The 12,200-nt window shown below is 50.0% G+C and overlaps 1 protein-coding gene across 7 annotated transcripts in view; it reads left to right on the top strand.

Moving 5' to 3' along the window:
• Positions 1-12,200, top strand: part of Ten-m (teneurin transmembrane protein Ten-m) — a 324,269-nt gene that overhangs the window by 243,794 nt on the left and 68,275 nt on the right. The window lies entirely within an intron of this gene.

Consider the following 12,200-nt stretch of genomic DNA (forward strand, 5'->3'; position numbering starts at 1 on the left):
ATGGCGTCTCGATGTATAATTATTTCATCGCCGTGAAATCAACGCGAATATACGCGTATCATAAACAAATGTAACGATAAATCTCCTTATTTTTCAATGCGGCACGGGCGTTAATTAAATCTGATTTGTGCTAGACCGGCGTCGGTTGAACAATGTTACGTTTCGTAGAATTTATTTCGCGTCGAATAATTACGGTGCAATTACATAAAGTCCGCGAGACCGTGCGAGATGGAATTATTTTAATATGCAAATTGGATCTGCGACAAGCTGTCACCGCAATGACGATTCCCCGAAATCGCCGCTGATTTTTCTTCGTCACGAGTCTCCCATATTTAAAACAGCCTGCCCTACTCGTCCGCATTTCATATCCACACGTAATCGTTCGATAAGACCAGAAATATTTAATTAATTACAATCAAGCAAGAATAGACGAAGAATTCCACTGTCAATCCGTCAGCGTGGCAAGTAATATCAGACTCTCGCTCGATCGATCCATCCAACAGCCTCTAACTCCCTCTAATTCGTCTTTCGATTCGTCCGAGCGAGAAACTGGTCGAAAAACCCGGCGACCGAACAGGAGAGACGTGCTCGTGAAATCGAATCTCGCAGCAGCTCGTGTCGCGTTTTAGTCGCGAAATGAAACGCAACGAAGTCCCCGGGTACGAGGCGAGACGAACGAGCGTCTGTTTTCGCGAAGCGATCCGCACACGTGCAGCAGTGGCGTCGTCCATTAGAACGAAGGAATCGCGCTTTCTGGAGCTCGCCTTCCGGGCAACGTGTAATCCTTTATCCGGTTTTATGACTTCCGGCGTGGCGCTTTTTCCGCGAGCGCCACCCACCGTCGCGCGTGCCTCCCCGTTGACGTCCCGCGAAATTAAGAACGTCGTCCGTCTCTCGTCCAGCGGGGAAGCCACTGCGGCTCCCCGCGGGGTTTTTGTCCCCCTTCACGGAAACACGAAAACGACGGGGCCCGGCTAGAAAACCGGCTCACCGTCACGACCGTTTCTCATTTCGCTGCGTTTCTGCCCCGATTCATCCTCCCCGTTGAACGTTCCTCGCTGAAAAAAGGAGGATCCGTTTCGCGTCGACAGATCGCCGGATCCAATGATTAATTCGCTGTTATACTCGCAGTCGAAACAGGATGACATCCGGCAGGATATATACGCGCGCGCTTTTGTAGCCACCTTTCGCTGTTTCCTCGATGGCGTCGAGAAAGAATCAGGTATCGTTCCTGGAATCCTCCTGGAATCTTTAGAGTCGCGATTGTCGTCGTAACGTGTGACGTTAAAATTCTCGCAGTATACTTTATCTCGCGTAGACCGTGCGTTGGTGTCGTTGACTGGAAATTTTCATTTTTCACGGAATAAGGGCAATTAACGGTGCGTTTTACCCCGGTTGAAAGGTTTCCATCCGTCGATGGAGAATTCTCTTTCGTCCCCGCCTTTCTTTTTGCCTTCTCGTATCGCGGGGGTTGCCAGCGTTAAACCGATCGTATTAATTATTGATGCACGAATCAACTCGCGGACTTGCAGTTACAAGAAATCGAGCGAGCTTAATTAAATTTAATTAATTACAGGCCGGATCGCGATGACGCAAATTGCGCAACGTCAAGGAATAACCTGCCGGCAAATTAATTACGGCAACCGAAGCGGGACGATGAATCGAACTGATGTCAGATTGAAGGCCGATCCTTTCATCGTGGTTTACGAGCGCTCGCTTCGTATAAAATCGACCAAAATCAGTTGCTGCTCTTTTATGCGAGACTGCTGCCTCGTTCCCTATCGGGAGACTATTGAAACAAGTGAAAAGATCGCCTCACGGAAAAGAAGAACAAAAGACAGACCGTGAAACAAAAAAATAAGAATAGAGAAGTGGAATTATCAATAAAAATCGATCGAGGATCGGATCGTGTGGTGAAAAAGCGAAGAAACGACGTGAGAAAGGATGAAAAAACCGACTGACTCTGTAACGGTCGGTCACGGAGCGCGCGTGACAAATTGAGGCGCGAAGAACCGGCGACTTCCGGCCTCGCCGACAGAGGCAACGATGTCCGCTGGAGCATGCGGGTGATTTCAGATTTTTGTAACGACACCTTACAAAAATGTACAGTCGGCACGCCTCAAAAGCCCGTCCACGTGATCACCTCTCCTTGAAATCTTTAAATAACCTCCCCTTTCTCAACTGCACACAGGGTGTCTCTTTTGCACCCTGCACGGTCGACCGCCAGTGATAGAAGAGCATGCGAACAATTTTGAAGAGTGATTACTCGTATCGTCCAACGTGTCCTGGCTTTATCGAACAATTTCCAGGAATATTCAGTGATCCGTTCGACCGTTCCTCAGATATATTCCCGGCAGCGTCCATTTAAAACGAACAACAGGTACACTTCAGCCCCTCTTCTCTCGCAGTCACAATTTTTCTCTCTTCCTTTTTCCGTTTTGGTGACTCAACTGGTCTCCGCTTCCTTTGCCGCGACCAACTTCTCTAATTGGCCGTTTAATTGCGGTAATCAAAGCGAGGCGCACACGATTCGTCACGTTTCACGGGCAGATAAGAGAGAGTGAGTGAGAGAGAGAGAGAGAGAGAGAGAGAGAGAGAGAGAGAAAGAGAGGAGCCAGACCGAGGTGATTTGCATAAGCTCGAGTTCTGGTTCATGGACGAACGCGATCAATGCTCTCCGGGGCTCGTTTTGCATTTTTACATTTTTACATTTTCATTCGGCCCCGTGGACGTCTCGCGGGAATCACGATGGTTCTTCCGGTAACTCTACGCTGAAATTTTTAGTTTCACGAACAGGGAGAGAGAGAGAAAGAGAGAGAGAGAAGGAGAGAAAGAGAGGTGGATAGGATAGAGAGTAGAAGGGGGGATAGCAGGGTCCTTTAACTCGATCAGAACTCGATTTCACGTGAAGGACGGAGAGAAAGGGACGAGCAGAGTGGAAGTTTGACTTGGAACGGATAATTGGACGGAATTGAACGCCGTTTGACCGCTTTCTCTGGAATCAATCTGATCGACTGATGGACTTCCTTCGTTCTCTGCCACGAGTTCGCCGGGTTTTCGAAAAATATTGGAACATCCGCACGTGTTACGGGACAAATGGAAATCGTTGTGTCGCGTCGTGATATTTTCAGTCGCGGCAAATCGTGTACACTCTTTCGTTCAAGAAAAAAAGGAAAAAAATGAGCGCAAAATCGAAAAACAAATTTCCAATTCTTCCGAGTTTCGCTCAGCCCTTCGTCAAACCCGTATCAAAAGTCCTCGAGGTCGAAACGCCGCTTTAATTGCTACATTTATTTAACAAGCAACGGTAAAGCGTCTTCCAAGCCCTCTATCTCTCCGCGCGGCGAGCGTTGAAAGAAAAATATCTCCCGGCTCGGCTCGCGAGGAGCCTCGCCCTCCTGCCTCGTCCTTCTTCATTTGTACCTTTTCACGGAACAAGGGGATTTATAAATCTCGTCTTTACTTCGCTGCTAGCCGGTGTTACGATATTTTCCCGTAACCAAACGTGCAGACACCCGGCTAACACCGTATAACCGTGGGGTTAGCGGCGTGAGAAAGACGACGGGGGTGTTGGATGAAGGCGTGGATGACGAGACGCACGGAACAAGGAGAAAATCACGGCTGCAGGAAGAAGGGAACGAGGGACGAGACAGAAGGAGGAAGCAGAAAGAGACTCCTCAAAACTGGGGGACGCTTAATTTCCAGTCGCCTGGGCGCTTTATTTCGTTAAAAAGTCTCATCAATGACGTTACGTTGATTACGTGAATGTACGCAGCTACGCGAAGAAGTGTTCGCGTTTTCGTTCAGCACCGTCGAAAGAAGTCGTTTACTCGAATTGCGCAAATTTTCTTTGACTTAATAATAATGGTAATAATGTCCTTCCTCGCGATGAGGGTTGAACCACCCCCGTTATCTTTTCCTGTCGCGACGTTTCTTCTCTCTTCGCCCTTGAAACGTCTAGCACGAATTATTCGGTCTGAGACCCGGCCGTCTCGCGATTCTAACCCTTCCCAACCCCTTCGTGCCACGTTCGCCATCAACGTTTTCGGTAGATGATGGCGTACGCGAGGCTGTTATCTCGCCGCTGCAATATCGCCGAGAGCGTCGCGTCTGGGATGCATTTTAAACGGTCGCGATGTCGGCTCGAGGGCAAGGGTGGTGGGAACACGCGGAAGAACGCTCACGGGGCGGAAGTAAAAGCGGCGTTCCGCTCTGCGATCGTAGGGAATACGACTGCCGCGTGAATTACGTCGGGCCTATAACAATTTCAGACGGGAGGGGACTGAAATTTTTCATTGAAATTCGCGACGGAACGTTCACGCCGTCGCGATGCTTGTTAGGGTTGCTTTTTCAGTCGACGTGAAGACGTTACAGCCACGCGACTCGATACATTTCAGTCGAACAACTTGGTGGACGGTGTTAACGCTTCTGCGATACACTCGTAACGTTATCGAAATGATTTCCCTGTGGAATTTAATGCGCGTATCAAGGACGCCTCGCGGTGTATTTTGTTCGAAATGAAATTAGCTTAGCAGCGACACATTTCGTGCACGCGGGAATGCTTCTCGTTTATCAAGCAGCTAGACCATTAAGCACGGACGTGCACGTAAAATCCTATTAAAGGAACGGGACTTGCGCGGGGCTCGCAACGGTTAATGAGCTCCCGAAAGATGAATTTCTCTACCGATTTACCGCGAACGGCACCGAATCGGACGAACGTTGTACCCTCCCGCGTCGAATCGATATTTTAAAACGGAATTAATTAACCGGAGCGTTAAGAGCGCGGCATGCAAAGTATAATCGATCTTCGCGTCGTAATAGGATAACGGCACGAGAACCGTGTCGAAGTTCGTAACTTTGACATTAATCGTGCCGTCTAACGTTGCTCGTTGATGGCCGTGATCACGAAATTTTTTCGCCACGATAAATCACGCCTCCCGCACCCGTCCTCTTCTATTTAATCAGCGACCTGATTTGCATAACCTCCGCAAATCGAACCGCCGTTCGAAAAACGGAATCGTGGATCAAACGAAACGTGGATAATTCGCTGTATCGTTCGCGTTATAGCAATCGCACCGAGGTCGATCGGGTCTTCGTTTGATTCTCTTCATTTTTCGTAACCGCGAACCGCGCGGTTTTATCCACCGACGATCCTGATCTATAATTAAAAGACAAACGCGCGGCAACGGCAGATATAGCTGCTCTCCAATTAAGGGGTTAACGAAGAACGGCTTGAAAGGTCTAAATCGTTTTCTAACCGTGATCTAGAAATCCTGATTGATGGAACGGTAACGGCGCGCGGCAATTACACAGTGAATTACTACTTCCCTGATGATATCTCGATTATAAGCTCGAACGGTAGACGCTGCGATGGCCACTGGTAAAGTGTACGGTGTTAACAGATGAAAAAAGATAACACAGCACTCGAAAATCGTCCAATTTCGACTTAAAAACCCCGAGTATAATCGAGTTTACGAAGTCAGGCAGGTAACAGTCGTGGCAGTCTATTCTCTCCGCGATGCACAAACATCTCGACACACATCGCATCGCGCGTAGCCGTTTCAAAGCCGAGCCCGGGCTAATCATTTAAATCCCCCACTTAAAAGCTAAAAGCGGGCACGTCCGCGGGGCCGCCACTTAAAATTCCCAACGGCGTCGTTGACTCGGACATTCTCGACGACAAAGTGGCCCCCGCGGCGGGCTCGTTAAAAAGGAGCGCACGCGGAAAGGTGAGAACGGGCCATGTACACACGGGTCACCGGCTGCTATCGATTGGTGTGCATCCAGCGCCCTGACCAGAACACGGTGTCCCAATTTTCAACAAAAGCGAGAGGTCGCACAGGTCGCCAGCGCCAGGGCCTTCTTCTTCTTCTGCCTCCACCTCGAGATCGCGTCCTGACCCTGACAGAGAGGGCGGAGGAACGACGAATGGCGCCGATATTGTAGATACACGGCGAGTATCGCGCGACGAAAAATGTTGTCGTATTTCTCTCTTCTTCTTCTTCTTCTTCTTCTTCTTCTTCGCCCTCCTCCTCGGCAAAATAATACGCGTACCCGTTTTGGGGATCGCGATGGCTGATCCCTTTGATCTGCCAGAGGCACCTGGCACAGAAAGTCTGTCATTCGTAATAATAACTCGACCTTCCACTGGGAAGCCTCTTTGGGGGTCCTAGCTTATCTCCGGTTGCATCTTATTGCAAGATTCGTACATTGTCTCGCGATCTCCTCTCTCCGCCTCCTCTCGACGGTGGTTCTTTCTACTCCGGTTATGCGTGCGCCCTGCCCTCCGCCTCTTTCATCCGTTCGCCTGGCGAACATCTGCCTGCTTCGAGCCACTTCGTATGTCGTACGAAACGCCCGAGGGTGGGCCTTCTCGAGTGTTCGTTGAATTTCGCGAACGTCGAACGGTTCTCGATCGTTTCTCGAGCCAGCGCGTCTCGACTTCGCCGTCGAGGAAGGGTGAGATCGTCGATCGGTCGTCCATTAAGTGGCGCCTGGGAATAGAAACGCGGATAAACTTGTCGCTCGCCGACGAGAACGATAATTAACGCGGGGTCTGTGTTTCTATTTCGTGGAATTTCAGTTATAAATAATAGCCCCGCTGTTTAACATCCGATAATTCCCGCTGTTCAGAATAAGAAGTAGCACTTGAATTTTATGACCGAAAAGGTTACAGCTTGAACTCTTTGAGCGGGCAGATAGCGTATTTTTACGAGCCTATGCTTCGACGCGGCTTCTCGTAGACTTTACGGCTTTAAACCAAACAATCTACGACGCGCGCGTTATATTTCTCCGCCGCGCTCTCCTCCGCTGAGAATTTCGGGATTTACGCCCCACGTCGACGATAACGGACCAGTTTTTCCTAATGTATCGCTCCAAAAATATTGCGCTCGGTTGGCGAACGGTTATCGTCGATCGATGAATAACATTGCGCAACAGAGCTCTCTGGTAACAATTTTAAACGACAATTAAAATACTTGCTCCAGACATAACAGTCGTACATAGCGAGGATAAGAAAATGATGAAGAAACGAAAATCCTCGCGTCTCTTCTGCAAGTTACCGTGACAATGTCAGGTTGAATTAGAGAAAATACCGATAAACCGCTAAGAACAACCTAAGAGGAACCTCGTACATCACTCGGAGCCCGCAAACAATCAGCGGAGAATTCGAGCACCGGATGAAGGACCACCGAGGAACGCTGGGAATGATGTAACAATTTCGAGTGTCCCGAGTGCCGTGCGTCGAATAACACAGTCACGTGTACAAAAGAATCACTGAGCGACGGCGAGCGGGGAGGAGACAAATTATAGGAAAAGCATAAAAACGGGACGCGGTGGGAAGTGACGGCGAAAGGGCGGGCGAGAGGGGTTGGAACTGTTAGTTTAGGGCTTCGCCCTGAAGAAACACGACACCGAGCGTTCGAGCGCTTGAACCATTAGCTATTTACGGAAACAGCGCTGCAAATGGGGCGTTCGACGATTTTCGTATCGTACCGTCGCTGAGAACGGGATGAAAGAAGTATAGAGCTTTTCCTCCGCCTCTCACCGAACCACGGAGAGCGGAATATCGAGCGCGGACTAAAGGGTTGTGACGAAAGGCGGCTCCTTTTATTTCTGGAACGGCCTGCGCGGAAAATCGTACACCTAAAGCCTGTTTCCCGCGCGCGAACTTCGTTGCCGCCGAGGATACATCGAACCGGTTGAATTTTAAACGACAGAGGATTCAACATGGCGTCGAGCACAGATCGTGTCTCTAAAAGAACATTGAAAAAGAAACGTAGCAACACGGAACGTTCTAAATTTAGTTCAAAGGGTTGTAAAGAAATCAAGGATCTCGAAATACTTTGGAATGTTTTGAAAAGCGCAACATTGTAAATGGTCGCGATATCTTAGCCGAGAAGATGAAGTAACGTACCAGCCAGGTGGCGACAATAAGTTTCGCACGTGGAAATCCGTCTTAAGCGAGCAACGGAGAAGGAAGAAACAGCTCTTACCCTCTTTTCTCAACGGCTCAGCCTCCTCGCGCCCCGTTTCTGTCTTTACCCCTCTCGTTTTTCTCTCTTCGCCTTCCTTCGATCTTTCCGCCGCTCCATCGCGGCCCGCTCGAGAGTCGAGACAGTTGTTACACGCCGGTGGACCCGCGGCGAAAAGCTGTGTAGCTCTTTAAACTATTTTTCTTGGGAGGGTACCGGAATCGTCCAAGTAATTAGCACTGCGTACGGGTTTCTTCTCGTCGAGGAGGGGCGGAAGGGTTCTTGACGAGTGTCGGCTGGCGATGAGCGAGGAAAGTGGGATAATGCAATTAGCCGAGGGTGCTCCGAGACGGATGGAAGTGGCTCAAAGGGTGGAACGTCACGAGTTTTCAGTCACGAGTTAAGAACGTTAATTCAGTTATTCTCGATGAGATATCTTTCAATAACAAGACCGACTAACAAAATCGTTAGCAGCGGCTAATGGAGTTCTATCGGTCAGAATATCATGCGAGACAAACTTCTCGAGGTTCGAACCTCGAGCGCGCATAAAAATATATGGCCGTTCGTAACCGTACGTAACGTTCGAACCGAACAACCGGAAACGCTTTGGCGACCGGGTGGTCGCGGGGACCACCGCGTCGCCAACAGCCGACTCGCCTCCCATGAGTTAACCCGTCAGAAGTGACATCGATCCATCGATTCTCTGTTTCAGTCGCGCAGCACGGCTCATAAATTTTTCAGGAACCAGAGTGGCCCGATCGCGTGCGCTAATCTCGCGAGCAGATGCCGCGCTACGGCTGGCAAACTCGATCGCGGATCGACGCGGAGGTAGAAAGCGAGGCGATCCGTAGTGCGTCGCGCGTTAAAGAGACTCCGCGGATGACGAAAGTGGCACTTTTCGATCCATCGAGCTGGCCCGTGAACCGGGCCACGGATAAACCCGCGTTCCTGCCCGTCGCCTCGCTCTTTTCCACGGAAACCGAACAGAGCCGGGCCACCGTGACTAAACGGATTCCTCTATTTTTCCACGAAGATCGCCCGTTCTCATTGTTGGGGCGTATGCACGCGACGCGATTACGAACCACGGCTGTCCGTGGCTATCGTACGTGACCTAAATACCTGGCGATATTTTTGGGATCATCCGAGGGTCCCGCTTTGTCCGTCCCACGGTTGCGCGGCACGTGGGTTTCACGGTGGTGCCTTGCCGGGTTAAAAAGGTACGCGCGTGGACGATGGGACTGGCTGCACCCGGAGCGTATGTATTTTTAAAATGTGAAAATTGATGGATAAATGCTGGCGATGAGAGCGAAGGACGTTGGGTCCGAGTTTGCTCGCCCATTGTACGGCTCGACTTAGCTCCTCGGCTCTGAATGCGCCTCGTTTGTATACGAACTTTGGATGGTCTATTCTGTATTCATAATGGCAGTCTTCATTCGGAGCGCAATAAATTATACGCTAATTTTCCTTCTATATTCGTTGCTGGAAGGAATAAATTTCTCTCCCTTTGACTGACAACGCCTAATAATTGGACTATGGATATTCGTGCGTTCGTGAGAAACGAAAATATGTGCGACAGCAGGAATTCGACACGCCCTCCCCTAAATCCAACAGTCAGATACAGTTTCAATCGTTATTATTAAAGTATCGTGCGCCTAAGTGCTTCCATCTTGTCCGCGTCTCTCAGTATCGAACTACACCCCAGTCAGGGGTGGCCGCGACGCATCCTCGGCGAACAATAAGGAAACGGAAAGCGATTCAATGTTTGACGCGGCCAGCGTCGAAACGCGAATCCTAAACGATCGGGCGCGTGGCGACGAAAGCTAATTGTAGGTAAGCTCTCGATACTAAATCCAGGTTTGACCTCGCAAATGCATCCGCCACGGCAACGGGCTGGTGATCACGACGGTTCAACGTCTGCCTAATGGGCATACTAATCGACGTTAATTCGACGACAAGCCGCACGAAGGCACGTAACCGTTTAAACGAGGCTTATTGACAGCCAACCTATATGCACGCGAACGATCCCGCTGCGAGCCGACAATAAGACTTCTTGTGTGGCCTGCATTCGTAATATCGCCGGATTATGTGGTATTCGCGAGCGTGCGTTGACGCGAAAGCGTGTCCGTTTAATTATTTGTTTTTCACCCGTGGATAGTTCTTTTTTCCTCCGCCGGGGACCGAATCAATTACAATGAATTTCGAATTTGAAACGAAGGCATCAATTACGATGGGCTGCTAGCGTGGATTTCACCGCGATCTACACGCAGCATTAATTATAAATTAATTAGTAATTAATAACCATGGCCAGGTTCAGATATCCCAAATTCAATTGCATCCTATTAATTATATCTATCGCGATACCATTGCTCTGTTTCCGAGTTTAGAGGCGTATTCTTATTTATTATACGTATCTGTCGATATTTCGTGCGCTCGGTTCGTGGACGTGATATTTCCAACCGTCGTGGAAAGTACCAACGACGAGCAAAAACATTAAGAGGCCGTAACGGCGAGTAAGAAGGGAAAGGGAGAAGAAAGGGAAACGGAAGAGAAAAAGAAAATGAACGCGTTCGTTCTTACAACGACACCTGTTGAACCACGCGTACGCGTGTCTACCGAGTTACCTGGGCCATCGACAATTACTTGATCGAGGCGTCCAACGAACCACCCCCCCTCAGATGCGGGCGCTAGCGTCGAACAGGATCGCCGGCTGTCTTTCTATCGCGACAACCGATCTGACAAACCTGCGAACGACGTTGCGGACAAGAACGCGTCCGATCGATATTTAACGCTGGAGAACGCCGACGCAACGAAAACTATCGTCCCATTTATCCTCGTTCCGGCGTGGCCATCAAGGTCAGACGTGATCTTGCCACGTCATATATCATCGTTACTGGCCCGGTCGGAATACCAGTTAAGGGTTAAAAGCTGCCTTTATCAATCCCAGCCCGAGCCCTCGGGTCTTTCTCATACGTCTACCGCCTAGCCCAGCCCGGACGTGCATTTCCATTAATCCTCCCCGCTGCTATAAGCAGACTTTAAAAGCTCCACGCGGACGATCACTGTCTTAGCCAGATATTTTTGCGTCGAAGGAACAGCGCTCGCGGATACCCGGTTCGCAGGGGTGGTTGCGAGCGCGTGAAAACGATGGAAATCGGTGGTGATGTTGCTGTTTCGCTGCGACTACCCGCGGTTGGAACCTGAGAAGAAACAGACTACATTCGACTACATTGAAACTACATTTCTTGGTCAATTATGAATCACATCGAAACTCGACGGCTCACTTCGAGGGGGTCGCTGCACTTAGTGTCAAAAATCATGCGAAACCCAGCCATTTCGTCGGAATGCTGGATCGTTCTGCGATCCACGTTACTTCTCACGAACCCTTCTTTGGTCTATAATTATCGATCATGAGTCATTGCGGTTCGCATTAGATTGTTACGCGGGCCGATTAGCGATCTCTGGGCAAACCTCTCGTACCCTGGCGATCGTCTTACCTGCTGGTAACGACCTTCGCCCGGGGCCGAGTCATTCGTGGGAGGGTCGATCCCGAAGACGTACCCGTTGCACGGCCATGAGAAAATAATAACCGCGAATTTCTCCAAACACTCGGTAAGATCGCTTGTCCCTGAAATAATAATACCCCGTGAGTCACCAACTCGACCGCTATTTCCGCTATGGAAATTACTCTTTGTCCGTCCCTTTCGAGGAGGCGACGTTTTTCCGTTGAACGCAGGGCTCGTCACTTTCGTTTGCTCACGGAAAATAGAGAGAAGGGCTCGAAGGTAACGCGGGACGAACAAGTCTGTTTTCCAAGGAACGAGCTTTTTTTTTTTTTTTTTAACTCGCAGAGAGGTGGTTTAGAAATCGCGTGTAGAGCAAGAGGAAAATCGTTGCTGGCCGTGTTCTCCCGAGAGCCAATTAACCGGGGAGGTAATTTTGATATACGCGCGCGCCGCCGCAACGAGCCCGCGTCGGTACGTCCTTTATTCCGCGCTGTACATTGCCACGAGAACCACTTTAAGAGGGATAAGTTATGTGTACGTGCTCGCGGTCACCTGCTACACGGGCCCTCGAGATGCTCTCGAAGCTCGTGCAGGTGCATTGTGCGCCGTCCATCGGATCGGAGAGCTCGAGGATCGCTTATACGCCCCCGCCAGAAAACCGGCTGAAAGACAAAGGAGCCACCCGGGGGCTGGCGTTGTTGAAGCGAAACACGCTCTTCACCGC

The sequence above is a fragment of the Xylocopa sonorina genome, chromosome 4, assembly GCF_050948175.1.
Source record: "Xylocopa sonorina isolate GNS202 chromosome 4, iyXylSono1_principal, whole genome shotgun sequence".
Lineage (NCBI taxonomy): Eukaryota > Metazoa > Arthropoda > Insecta > Hymenoptera > Apidae > Xylocopa > Xylocopa sonorina.